The sequence below is a fragment of the Conger conger genome, chromosome 1, assembly GCF_963514075.1.
Source record: "Conger conger chromosome 1, fConCon1.1, whole genome shotgun sequence".
Taxonomy (NCBI): Eukaryota; Metazoa; Chordata; class Actinopteri; order Anguilliformes; family Congridae; genus Conger; species Conger conger.
Window position 1 is genome coordinate 72,196,169 of NC_083760.1, and position 14,508 is coordinate 72,210,676.

Below are 14,508 nucleotides of genomic sequence, written 5' to 3' on the forward strand. Positions count from 1 at the left end.
CAAGGCAAAACATTGTGGAAAATGTCAACTCTGTTACCGCCAACTCTGTCATTGTTAAACTGTTCTTAACTGTTTCTGTAAACTATTAACAGAGTTGACGATGAGTAAATAAAAGAATCAAATGTTCCCAATTGAATTTTGCATTATTTGACATTTATTCTGGATTCTGGGTAATTTTACTGTAAAGGATACGTTTGTGGTATACCATTCCAAATAACATTCTTACTACATGCAACTTTTCAGTTAAATGTGTTGATATTCTTACTCCAAAACAAGAAGTCTCTATCGTATTAGACTTGAAGTTAAATTAATGGATGTAGAGATGTTTCTTTCTATACTTTTTCATACATTTGCGTGTTGCGGTTTGTAAAAAAAAACAAATAGGCTCTGGTCCTTATCTTTGTTGTGCAGGTAGCAGTTGAAATTGTACTTCCCTCTAGGGTCTTTCAGCGCACTTATCCCTGGTTATGGGTATGCACTTTGTTGAAATAAGAGCGTCTGCCAAATGCTGTTAATGTAATGTATACTTGAAATGTATCCAAAATTCTGTGATGGGCCCTATACCACTGCCTGTCATGAGTTATTGCTTAAATGTACACTCAGTGAACTCTTCCTTTTTAAGTTATTGCTGTAGCCTATCCACTTAGAGGTTTGTTGTTTGTTCAGAGATGCTCTTCTGCATACCACTGTTGTAATGTGTGGTTATTTGATTAATGTCACCTTCCTGCCAGTCTTTGTCCACTCTGGCCCTTCTCTGACCTCTCTCATTAACAATGTTTTTTTACCTATAGAACTGCTAGTCAATTGATGTTTTTTTAGTTTTTTTGTACCATTCTTTGCAAACTATAGAGACTGTTGCATATGACAATCCTAGGAGATCAGCAGTTTTTCAGATACTCAAACCACCCTGTCTGGCACCCACACACATTTCTTCCCCATTCTGACATTGAGTCTGAAAAAGAGCTATACCTCTTGACCATGTCTGCATGCGTTTATGTCTTGAGTTGCTGCCACGTGATTGGCTGAATAAACATTTGCATTAACAAGCTAGAGTACAGTATAATAAAGTGGTCATTGGTTGTATGTCAGAAATTTGCCTTTTCACATGTGAAAATCACAATTGAACATTTTCACATGTAAATTAAAATATGTGAAAAGAGAATGTAACATTGTGTCATTTGTATTTTCACATCATTGAACTTTTAAAATGTGAACTACAATTTGCACATGTAAAAACAAAACATGTGACTTCAAATAGGATAGGTAACCTGCTCTCATTTTATAAGTGGGATTATTTTTATAGTTGACATGTGTACTTTTCACACCTTGGATGTTCACATATGGTCAGAGTTTCCAAATTATTGAAACATTGCATTATGGAACCTATCAGGAAAATGTGCACAAGAGTTGGAGTTATACTAAATACCCCTTTGATAGACCCAGCATCCTGGATATATGAAAAAACAGAGAGCTGATTGATGACAGCTGAAATATTTCAGTTTAACTATTTAATAACATTTAAATGTAAACATCACCTCAGTCTGTCACAACCGACCGTAGATGACATTACATTCTTTATTTAATGAGTTGACTCATACAGGATGATATTTACACATGCATTACTATATTCATATTCATTTACAAATGATGAGACAATATTTTTCAATTAATAGATCTGGGATGGTCCTTGTGATGTAGATATTTATTGCTAAACTATGTTTTTTTTTTATTGTTTTGTATTTTAGTGTAACTTTTGTGTACACTGTATGTACATGCCCTAACATGAATTTGTTTCTCAAGTTTCTGAATGGTACAAGTCTCTTCTTTAATTTAAGTCTTCAGCCACATCCTCGTATGCTGTATGATATATAATGAGTAGCTATATCTGGCCGTTATTTTACATTTCATTATTCATTATAGCATTGCAAACTGGATTCTTAAACATACATAATTCAGTTCATACATGTTAGGGTTTATATATTGTTATTGAAATTATTATTTTTTTTTTTTAACTGTGAAAGGAAATGTTACATGAACAGAGTAGTCAATACCATTGGACATTTTAAGAAAAATGCTACTAAAATAAAATACCTGAAAATAGACCAGGAAAATACAACATGAAGGATTTAACAGCCCCAATATTGCATAGTACATAGTACATTCTTATCACAGAATGGCACACAGTCTGATGACATATGGCGTATTTTTCAATATATGAAGAACAGTGGGTTGTACATCATTTACTTTTTAAAATATCCATAAGACAGAAGATAAGAATTTGTGAAGCAATGCCCTGCTACCCTTTAAACGATTCAATATATTGGTTGTTAAAACACGAAAGAAAAGCCATTTCCATATTGTGAAAACATCTGAATCTATATCCAATCCAAGCAAAACAACATTGAATGCATCAACATATTATTTAAAAATTAGATTTAAAATATGTAGACTAAGTTTTCAATCACCAAGAAACACAGAGTTCATCCTCATGATCCAGTTGATTAATAATTCTGCATCTAGAAATGACAAGAAAATCATATAGCCAGTGAGTTAGAAATACTATTGAACAGTATTAGAAAAATCAACTGAAAACTGAAACATAAATTGAAAGTGCAACATATACAATATGCATGACCATTTTAAATATAATACAACTATTAATACTATTACTGGTATTACTCCATAATATGACTACTAATAAATGATGTCATCAAAACCATCAGTGGAATAAACAATTTTAGAATCATTAGAACAACAATACCTTATCTTAACTTGATGGGACCAGAATTCTCCCTGTTAATCCAAAACATATAAAACACAATAACTCTCAACTCCTTCCCTTTTTGCCTAGTTATCAAATAAATTAAAACTGTATCTTCAATTGTAACCAAAAGCTGGCAGAAGGCAATAAATTATCACCTCTATGATCTTATTCAAGAAAATGTAGTTCACCAGGAAATTCTTTTCATTATATAAAGTAATTTGCAATTGTCTAAATTCCTGATGCCCAGTCAAATCGCAAAGGCTAATTGAAATGCTTATTGCAAGTAAGTTACATCAAACTATGCAAAAAGGCCTAGTAATGATTCACAATTTTTATTTGAATCTGTTGATAATATTTCTATAATCACATTTGTCATAGTTGAACTGATAAAAATTCCCTTTTTCATAATCAACATCACTAGCACGGTCAGTTTAAAATGAAATTAATAGAGAAATAGTGAAGTTAAGGGGATTATGAAATTATTTTTTGGATTATTCAATTATTTTGTATCACCATACTATCATCCAAAAACAGAAACAGCACTGGTCTATTATTGATAACAACATTACTAGTGACAACAGTAATAGTGATATCAAAAAAAAAAGTGTAGTGCATATAATAAGGACACTGGAGGGGTATGTGTACTGAATGTGCTTTTAAAAAAAATAAATTATAATTTCAGATTTTCTTTCAATTTGGTAGCCAATTGTATCGCATCTAATCCAATTAGAGTTAGTGTTAGATACACCGCCCACAGACTGTCCCTCGGCGGCCGAAGGCTCGTGACCGTGATTCCGAGGCGCCCAAGGTGCTTTATTGTGCAGTGAACAGCTAGCCCTGCTAAGTCCCTCCCCTCTGGAGCAGAGAGCCAATTATGCTGCTTCACATGACCCGGCCAAACCTTTTGGCAGGACGGGGAATCGAACCCCAGTCCTCGGTGTGCAACAGCAGTGAACTGCAACTGCAAGTCCATTGCATCTTAGCCTGTTGCGCGGCTCCGGAACTGAACGTGCTTGTTGGAATATTTGTGCGCTTGCTGAAATGACCGCATCAGTGAATGAATCACATAGTCTTTGAGTAGAATCTTTGGACTGAACTGAACAAACAGATGCAAAATGATCTGTCATTTCCACCACTACTGAACACAAGACTACAAGGCAAACCTGACCCAAAACACAACAATATGTTTAATGTGCCATGTATACAGCATGTCACCAGTACATAGGCTTTTGCATTTCCTATGAGCTTTGAGAAAATATCAGCACCGAGAAAATGACTTAAGAGTTCAGAGCCTAAATATCTTGTCTAAAATAGTATTATTGTCCATCCATCCATCCATTATCCATCCAACCCGCTTATCCTGAACAGGGTCACAGGGGGGCTGGAGCCTATCCCAGCATACATTGGGCGAAAGGCAGGAATACACCCTGGACAGGTCGCCAGTCCATCGCAGGGCACACACACGATTCACTCACACACTCATACCTATGGGCAATATAGACTCTCAAATCAGCCCAACCTGTATGTTTTTGGACTGAGGGAGGAAACCGGAGTACCCGGAGGAAACCCACACAAACACGGGGTGAACATGCAAACTCCACACAGAGAGGCCCCGACCAACCGGGATTCAAACCCAGGACCTCCTTGCTGTGAGGCAGCAGTACCAACCATTGCACCATCTGTGCGGAATCTTAATTATTTGGACTACCAATTACAGGATCTATGACTAAAACTACCTTCCCAGACTGAAAATGGCTACTGTCATATGTAAATGCTCACCTATAGTCATTAATGATACTACATTGTTGCATTTAATTATGATAAAAAAGAATCCATATCAGATATAACACAAATAGGACTACATGCTTTGTTTAATGATAATACTGTAGGTGGTTGAAAGCTTGCTTCTTACCAGTGGATTTCTTCTTGTAATAGACCACTCCGGCAATTGTGATTATTAGCCCCAGCACCAGGCCAGAGGCACCAATGATCACCTTGTTTCTCTTTACTTCAGACATGTTGGGGTCTGAAAAAACAATGTTCTCCTTGAGCCAAGAGCTTATTCCAAATAAAGAAAAAACACATAGAAATCATGCGTTCATAATAATAATCCATTTTTGAAAGTGTGGATGTTGCGACTTTTGAAAGTGTGGATGTTTTGAACTGGCTAGAAATAATGCTTACTTTCTAAACAAATGCATTTTTGAAAATAAAACTGCACTGCAGACTAGCATGGAGGTGTGCTTGTGACTGCTATGTGAAGCAGATCTGATTTTGATGGTGGGTTTGGGTATATCTGAAAACAAGCACACATCATGTTTTATTTCCCTTTCCTCATACCCTATTCTATATTTTCCCATTTCAGTCCTCCACTATCGGCTCACATTTGTTTTAATAAAATGTGTAATTACACAATCACACTACATTATGGTAATGACTGAGATTACATCATGAGAATAATCAGAATTGGGTCTCCCCCTATTGAAGGAATGCTTTCGGTTTAAATAAACTGTCAAAATGTTAACAATGATGGTGGGATTTTCATCACCCTTAATACTCACTTTTCTTGTCCAGTATGTTTGTAAAGTCCAGTTCAGCATTAGGCCTGCAATAGCCATCCAGATTTGTATGCTATCCTTCCGCAGTTCCATCAGTATTCCATCTTTCAGCATTTTTCACCCCATGTTCAGTGTAGCCAATGTATTTATTCAGAGTGCAGTTTTATCTGGCATACTCCAATTTATTAAAGATGTATCTGTCAATGAATTCCAAGTCATGCAGGTCATTTGAGCTTGTAGGGGAAAATTCACAGAACGAAAGATCTCCCTCCTAAAAGCATGATAACCAATCACAAGTCAAAATCACACTCCACCTTAGTGAGCAGGTTCCTCCAAAACTCTCGATGATGTGTGCTAAAAGTTTATCAATATATCTGTATTAAAGTATGATATGTACCCTGTATAGTTCCAAACTGATTAACTACTAAATTGTGCTAGGATTACACAGTGAGCCCAGCCAGCTGGCAGGGGGGGGGGGCCCGTCTTGAACTGTGTAGACCAAACTGTCAAGGACACGGGCAGAGCAAGATATGACTGTACAGCTGATTTCTCCGGGACTCTCGATGTTTTATGCCAGGAGTGTATCCATTTGACCTAGAACATTAATTACAGCTGAGCTTATGAAAACGCAAGAAACCACAGTGAAAACTGTCGAAATGAGAGCAAAGAATGCTACGTACATTTACTCCCTTAGAAGAGAATAATTAATCAAATGTTTAGTATGTCTGTATATTAGAAAAGTATATTAGAAGTGAATATTAATGAAATGTTTAGTTTGTCTGTATATTTTCAATGATTACTGCTGCTTAGTTCGTCTTATAAAAGCGAAAGATACAGAGTGACGTGTATGGATGACGTGTTAGAGGGAGGGCATCTAGAACTTTATGAGGTCTGGTAGTTTGCCAAGAGCAGAGCAGGTGCGGGGTGAAGTGAGGACACGTAGTTGGCAGAATGCCCTGAACTTTGTACAGAGTTGGCAGAGCATAAGGACCGTTGGCAATTTGCCACAATGACGTTGTGGGAGGAGCGTTGGGAGGAGTTACAATGAGAAAAGTGTGGGTGATTTGCCAGAATGAGGTTTGAGGAGGAGTTGTAGGTGGAGTAACTGTGTATAAAATGGGTGTACAAATGCCAGTCAGGGTTCAGTTCTGGAGAGCTGATCCGGCTTTATGCACGTGTGCTAATAAAGTCGGATTTTCCTGAAGATCTTGCTGCCTGGTGTCGTCTTTTCGCGAAGATGTTTTTGGACAAATTGAAGATTTGGACTCTGTCGTTTCCTAGACACGCCAAGCTGAAACGGCACTCACAGAGACTGTAGTGGAAATAGGCATCTGATTAAAAAACAAGAAAAAAAAAAAAGCGAATCAGGTCAAATGTGTAATACATTGGGTGAAAGGCAGGAATACACCCTGGACAGGTCGCCAGTCCACCATTCACTCAGACACTCATACCAATGGGCAATTGAGACTCTCCAATCAGCCTAACCTGCATGTCTTTGGACTGTGGGAGGAAACCGGAGTACCCGGAGGAAACCCACGAAGATTATGATATGTTAAATGGAAAATACTATTCTCGATCACATTTTCACACATAGCTGAAGATGTGCAGCATCCTGTCAGTAGTCAACATACAAGCTGCACCTTCCACTTCAAAGGGCTCAGAGTGCAGACATGTCCCAACACTGTCATGATAACTTGCAGTTACTTGAACTAACAATCCAGCGTCTGGCAAAGTAACATTTACACAGAAAACAAGTTAAGAAAATCTCTTAATCTCATGCTTGGTTAAATAGAGCTCAAAGACAACAATGCAGAACCAGAGAGACCCGTTTCCACAGAGGATACAATTCTCCACAGTGAAAGAAAGAAAACAGCTCCTGGGCAAGTAGTAACTTAGAGTGTACACTGAACTTAGCAAGAGCACCAAACTGAACAGAGAATCCAAGTTCTCGTCATTACAATCCCCAATGTTTCTTGCACTATCTGAACTTCAAAATTGCACGGAAGCGATATCGATGCTGCCTGATTATCTGATTTTAACAATTCATTATTGCTATAATGGCGGCATGGATGGTGCAGTGGGTAGCACTGCCGCCTCACAGCAAGGAGGTCCTGGGTTCGAATCCCTGTCGGCTGGGGCCTCTCTGTGCGGAGTTTGCATGTTCTCCCCATGTCTGCGTGGGTTTCCTCCGGGTACTCTGGTTTCCTCCCACAGTCCAAAGACATGCAGGTTAGGCTGATTGGAGAGTCTAAATTGCCCGTAGGCATGAGTGTGTGAGTGAATGGTGCGTGTGCCCTGCGATGGACTGGCGACCTGTCCAGGGTGTATTCCTGCCTTTTGCCCAATTTATGCTGGGATAGGCTCCAGCCCCCCTGCGACCCTGATCAGGATAAGCAGGTTCAGATAATGGATGGATGGATGGATTATTGCTATACATTCATGCCTCAGGATGTTCTGATGCAGTCATTGCCTCCCCTCCCCTGACAGAAAAAGGAAACCAGACTGGGGAGATGGGTGGGTGACAGGGTGTCAGGAGATGCAACAGCACCATGCTGTGATGAACCCAGTGCTGCATTAATCTCACTAAACTCATCAGTTAGCCCATCTAAACTGTCCCGTGAGTTTTTCCCAAGGCATGTAATGATATCCTTGCAGTGTTCATGTATTATGCCAACCACTCAGCAACAGAAAAGAACCATGTTAATTCAACTCTACACATCCAACAAACAGATTCAACTGCACAAATACGCTACTCATTACTTCATCTTGCACATTTCACAACCGCTGAAAGCAATTTCAAAATAATATTCACACATTCCTGTCCTAAACAGTGAATGTTGGAAAGAGATGAAATGATCAGAAATCAATCAACAACTGCCGGCATTCACCAGATAAACCTGCACCATTATGGAAATGCAGCATTTTGCTATGTTTGTGAACACATTAGTATCATTCAGGTGAAAATAATGAGATTACTGATTAATCTGAAAAAAGGGTAGAGGGGAGAATGGCAGGGGATATCATACAATGTCTAAAACAAGTTACCCCAACACCAAGTGCAATGTTCCTACAGCACACACAGAACACAGCTTGGCCCCCTTAAGCACACAACAGATGGTTTATTGCATTTAGCTGACTTTATGGTAATGTGCCTTAAGATATGCACTGCCACAGCAGCAGGGAAAGAACATGGAAAAAATATATACTGCCCATTGCCTTTGCATCCCCATAGAAACTGCTGGCCTATCCATTGACTGCCAGACTGCCATAACCCATGGCAACCATCCCACATACCACCTACAACACTGGGCCCATAGGAACAGACTGACAGTAAACCACAGTTGTCTCTTGAAATCCAAGGCCATGGGCTTCTGTAAAACATATGAATTTTATCATTAGACACTTTTTTGCCAAGTGCTGCCATGGAGTGCAGGGATGAGCTGATCGTTCCTGCTTTAGCCATTTCTTCTGCCTGGTGATCTTGGAGAACTCTCAGCTCTGAGCTCCCAGCACACATGTTGCCCACTGACACGCATGCCCACTGACACGCATGCCCACTGACACACATGTTGCCCACTGACACGCGTGCCCACCGACACGCATGCCCACTGACACGCATGCTGCCCACTGACACGCATGCCCACTGACACGCATGCCCACTGACACACATGCTGCCCACTGACACACATGCTGCCCACTGACACGCATGCCCACTGACACACATGCCCACTGACACACATGCCCACTGACACGCATGCTGCCCACTGACACGCATGCTGCCCACTGACACACATGCCCACTGACACACATGCCCACTGACACACATGCCCACTGACACGCATGCTGCCCACTGACACACATGCTGCCAGAATGGGAGCGCTTGCACCACAGCACCAAGTCAGCCCAGGTTGATGGAGCCCTGCCATTTGTCCATTGGCCAGTGGGCAAGTTTCTTAGCAAGAACTCTGGCAAATATTGCACAAACAAGGCTGCTACCTCTAGTAACCCAAGGCAGTATTCAACTTGATTAACCCCTCTGTGAATAATTACACGGATTTTAAATGGTGATGTTGGAAAAAATAAAAAATAAAAAATAAAAATAAATAAAATTAAGTTTTCTAACAATTAGCCCCACTGAAGCAGCCAACAGAGCGTATGACCTGATCCACTCTCTGGTGCTTACTTTGACTTCCTAAAGGGGTTGCCGTTGGGAAGTTGAGTCAATTTTAGCTAAAGCCTCGTGAACCAGACAAACAAACAAGGCTAAACCCAAGAATACAACGCTCAACTTCAAAATAAAACTAGAATGGAGTATATCTTACCTCGTCAAAATACAATAGAACTCTTCCCTGCGTGGTCTTATAGTGAGATATGTACCGGTCCGATAGAGCCTTTAGCTATGAGAGGGGAGAGAGAGGAGGAGGTTGAAATGGAAAAGGTTTGAAGGGCACAATTGGTAAAAATGTTCATTTCAAGGTCAAGGCAGATCTAATACACTGAAATAACCATGGTAGTATCCAAACTGAGCAGGCCCTCAACAAGGTTAAGCACACAAACTCTGAAACTCTGAACAGTTTACTCCTTTTGACACAGATTGCATACGGTGTGAAAGGAAGAAAAAGAGCAAATGATTACCAAAAATGTAGGAATGAAGCATAGTGTAAATAAAGAGAGAAAGACCAGAAGACTGGATAAAGCTGGCTATGATGATGATGATGATGATAACTTGCCTTTTCCAGATCTGCAGTCACTGCCTCAAAGCCACTAAGCAGCGTAATGTCATGCCAGAGAGGTTCCTGCTCAGGTCATGGCTGAAAGATGGATCACAAACCCATGCACAATGACCAGCACATCACATTTACTGAGGATCAACTGGCGTTTAACCAACAAACACAGTACAGTATGTAATTAATAATGGAAACACATCATTATCTTGTTTAAACTGTCCTCTTGATAGTCACCTTCTAGCGTGACTTTGCTAGTACATGGTGGAAATTTTCGTATTATCCTTTTAACAAAGCTGGATCAACGCTGAGGTCAATATTTCTCAGAATTGAACCTAAAACATAATAGAAATAATAAACTCACCATAGTAGAAAAAGGTAAGTTGCAGACAATTTGCAAATCACTGTGGCCACCATTCACCTTCCCATGCTTTCATTCACCATTCATAAAATTGTATAGAGACAAGCACATCGAGCGCAGGGCAAGGCAATATAGGGTAGAGCCTGTACACCCAAACTAAATATAATTCTTTATGAGTATCAAATAACGTTTCAACCCATAGTGGATCTGACGAAGATCCACGATGGGTCGACACGTTTGACTTGATGAAGATCCACAATAGGTGGAAGCGTTTCACTTGATGAAGATCCACAATAGGTGGAAGCATTTGACCTGATGAAGATCCACTATAGGTGGAAATGTTTGACCTGATGAAGATCCACTATAGGTGGAAATGTTTGACCTGATGAAGATCCACAATAGGTGGAAGCGTTTGACCTGATGAAGATCCACTATAGGTGGAAACGTTTGACCTGATGAAGATACACTATAGGTGGAAACGTTTGACCTGATGAAGATCCACTATGGGTTGACACGTTTGACCTGATGAAGATTCACTATGGGTCGAAACATGGTTGTGCAGGCTATTTTAATTCATTCACCATTCTCTCAATGATTGAGCACTCAGTGAGGGAAACTGACCTGACACAGACCACATACTCCACATCTGTCTTCTGGTTCTCATCAGTGTTCCTCCTGTGTCTACTGCGAGAATCAAACCACTCTATCTTTGAATGGGCGATGTCTCTTTCCTCCACCTCCTTCTTTCTCTCCCCTTCTTCATCATCCACATAGTCATAGTTATATATCACTTCACCTGAAGAAAATACAGGAACAATAGAAATAGAAATGTAAATACAGTACAATACATGCCAATAATGCTACTCATTTTATAGAATTTTCAAGTAAAATTCATTTTATAGAATTTTCATGGATGACAGGCTGTCAAATCTAATCAGAGAATAAATCAAATCACATGGGATAGACAGACCACATATTTCAATTCAATTCGCTTCACTGACACACATGTTTTCAGTAATAATTACTAACTTCTCAGACAAATTAGGAATTCTGACTATCTATGCATATTTCATACAGATTAGCGTATTTTGGAAATGTATGTTGTCTTCACTATCAGTTTTATCCCACTCTCACCTGTGTATTTAACCTTGCCCTGCACCGTGATGCTGATTGACAGAAACTGACAGGTGTCCTCAGGCTGAAGGGCATGATTTGCCATGACCATCTGTCAAACAGACCACACACACATCGATTTTCACTGACAAAGATATTACATTACCTTACATTATAGGCATTTGGCAGACACTCTTATGCAGAGAAACGTACAAAAAAGTGCATACCCATTACCAGGGACAAGTGCACTGAACAACAGCAACTACCACTAAAAAAATAGAGAAGACTCTAAAATAGAGTACTCTACATCCATAAGCATGTGTATGCATGGGTGTGCTGAACTGGTGTCTTTAAAAAGCACTGTATGCCCACTGCAAGTTGATCATTTTTGGTCTGTGCTCAAAAGGTAAAAAGGGTCATTCAGTCATTTTATTTATTATTAATTGTTTAGTTATGGCAGATTTCTGTACAGAAATATTACCCATAGTTTATGTCCTGCCATGAAAGCAACAGCATTGCTTATGGAAGAACTAATATTGCAATGTTGGTCAGCAATAAATAAGTGTTTGTTATTTAAAGTCATAAGAAGAAATTCCCTAAGGGTTGCTTCTCCCTGTGGTTGCTATTTTATTGTCCAAAACAACCTCCTGTTGTTCAAATTATGTTTCTACAATCATTGGTTGGAAGGTTATCGCTTTGTGGCTTTGCATTCCATTATTTGTTTTACTTCTCAGTTGTTATTGTCTACAAAAATGAAAATGTAAAAATAATTCCCAGCAAATGCTTTTAATAGTGGAATCTCATTGTGTGGACAGCAAATAACTGCCTAAGAATGAGTGAGGTAGTCTTTTCACCTTAGCAGGTTCAACTGTTTTGCTGCATAATGCACATTTTGTCACAAGGTATAACTCTCTGACTGAAGTCATTGGCTTACAGTCATGTTCTAACTAGCAAACTAGAAAATGAGTACACTGACTGAATGACCACTTTTGGCTATCATAAGTTGTTCACTCCTGATATTACCTTGTCTTGTGATATATTATGTTACCAAGCCTGCTGTCTTTACTACACCTGACTGAAATGCATCATCAGTGTAAACACACTCAGCGTCCAAACATCCAGAAATTTCTTTTCTGCCGAATCAATGATTAGGGATACACGGCAACAAACATACAAACCGCAAATTCTATCAGTTGAGATGTACACTGTGGCCACAGCAATTCTGCGGGCAAAAACACCTTGTTATTGAGAGAGGTCAGAGGAGAAGGGCCAGACTGGTCAAAACTGAAAGGCAGGTGAGAGTAATGCAAATAACCACACATTGCAACAGTGGTATGCAGAAGAGTACCTCTGAACACACAATGCCTCAAACCTAGAGGATAGGCTACAGCATCAGAAGACCAATAAGTCTAAAAAATAAGTCTAAAATAATTACTTAAGTGCTCACTCAGTGTATGTGCGAGCCATAGAATTTGTATAAAGGTATGTTTATGCTTATGGCTCATGGGCCTACTGATAATGCCTTCTCCTTCAATGGGCTGGAGTCATAGTATGGAGACATAGTAATTTTATTTTTAAATAATTACAATATAGAGACTGTACTGTTGAGAATTGTGTTTCTGATGTAATAATAATATAAATTTGTATAGCACCTTTCTTACACCTTTTTCTGCTCTGACATTTTGAACTAATATTTCTACATTTTGGAAATGGAATGGAATGCATACAAGGAGAAGCACCTCATACCTACTGTCAAATATGGCGGTGGGTTTTTTATGTTTTGCTGCCAGTGGTCCAGGGGCACAGTTTAAAATCAATGGTACAATTCATTCAACGAAGTAGTGGGAAAATCTAGTTGTCTCTGTTTGGAAGCCTGGTCATAGGTAGATTGGCGAGCAGGACAATGATCCCAAATGTACATCAAAATCCACACAGACATTGTTAAGTGAAAATTCCAAGTTCTGCAATGGCCATCTCAGTTTCCAGACTTAAATACCATCAAAAACCTGTGGTCTGAACTGAAAAGGGGGATTGATAAGCTTCAAACCCAAAGATATCAATTATTCTGATAAGTTCTTCATGGAGGAATGGTCAAACATCCCTCCAAATGTGTTCTTTATCAATTATAGGAAAAAACTCATGGCTGTCATCTTTGCCAGGGGTGTTTGCACAAAGTATTGAAACAGGGGTGCCAATATTTTTGGTACATATGGTTTTCAGAAAAAAACCCATTGATTGCTTTATAAAAACCATTAAAACATGAGAATACATGTATTGAAATAAAAATATGCAATCACAAAGCACTATATTAGGTATTTATTCAACTTGTTTTTTAGACTTCTGCTGCAGTAGCCTATCCACTTATGTGTTGTGTCTTCACAGATGCAAAGTCACTTCGTTCACATTTTCTCCCCATTCTGATGGTTGACGTGAACATTAACTGAAGCTCCTGACCCGTATCTACATGATTGTATGCATTGCACTGCTGCCACACAATTGGCTGATTAAATGCATGAATAAGTAGGTGTAATAAAGTAAAAATTTTACTAATAAAGTGCTCGGTGAGCATATATATTTCCTTTATGTTTGAACATAACAAATTATTAGGTGTTGTTTACTAAATACAGCCTTTCTTCAGGGGTGCCGATCATTCTGGTGCCCACTGTATGTACACTTTGTTCACTTAAAAGTGTTTCACAAACTGTATAACATGGTGTCTGTTTTACCCAGGCGTCTGTTTAAGGGCACCTGAATCAATCTGCATCAGAGTGCAAATACACTCATCCAAGCATCAGGCAAGCCCTCTTCTGAAGCTGCACAACCAGTTATTACACAGAAATACACACAAACAAAGCTCTCACTCTTTCACACTCTCTTCCTCATCACTCATTATACTGTATCTGCGTCTCTCCTGTCTAACACAGTGACTGGATGAGTGCCAGGGGGTTTCTTTTTTTCTGATCATGAGGATATGGCACAGGAGGAGGT

At 39.3% G+C, this 14,508-nt stretch overlaps 1 pseudogene; it reads right to left on the bottom strand.

The window, feature by feature from the left end:
* Positions 1–2,013: 2,013 nt before the first annotated feature.
* On the bottom strand, positions 2,014–8,087 carry LOC133130972 (H-2 class II histocompatibility antigen, I-E beta chain-like; annotated as a pseudogene).
* Between the last annotated feature and the right edge of the window lie 6,421 nt (positions 8,088–14,508).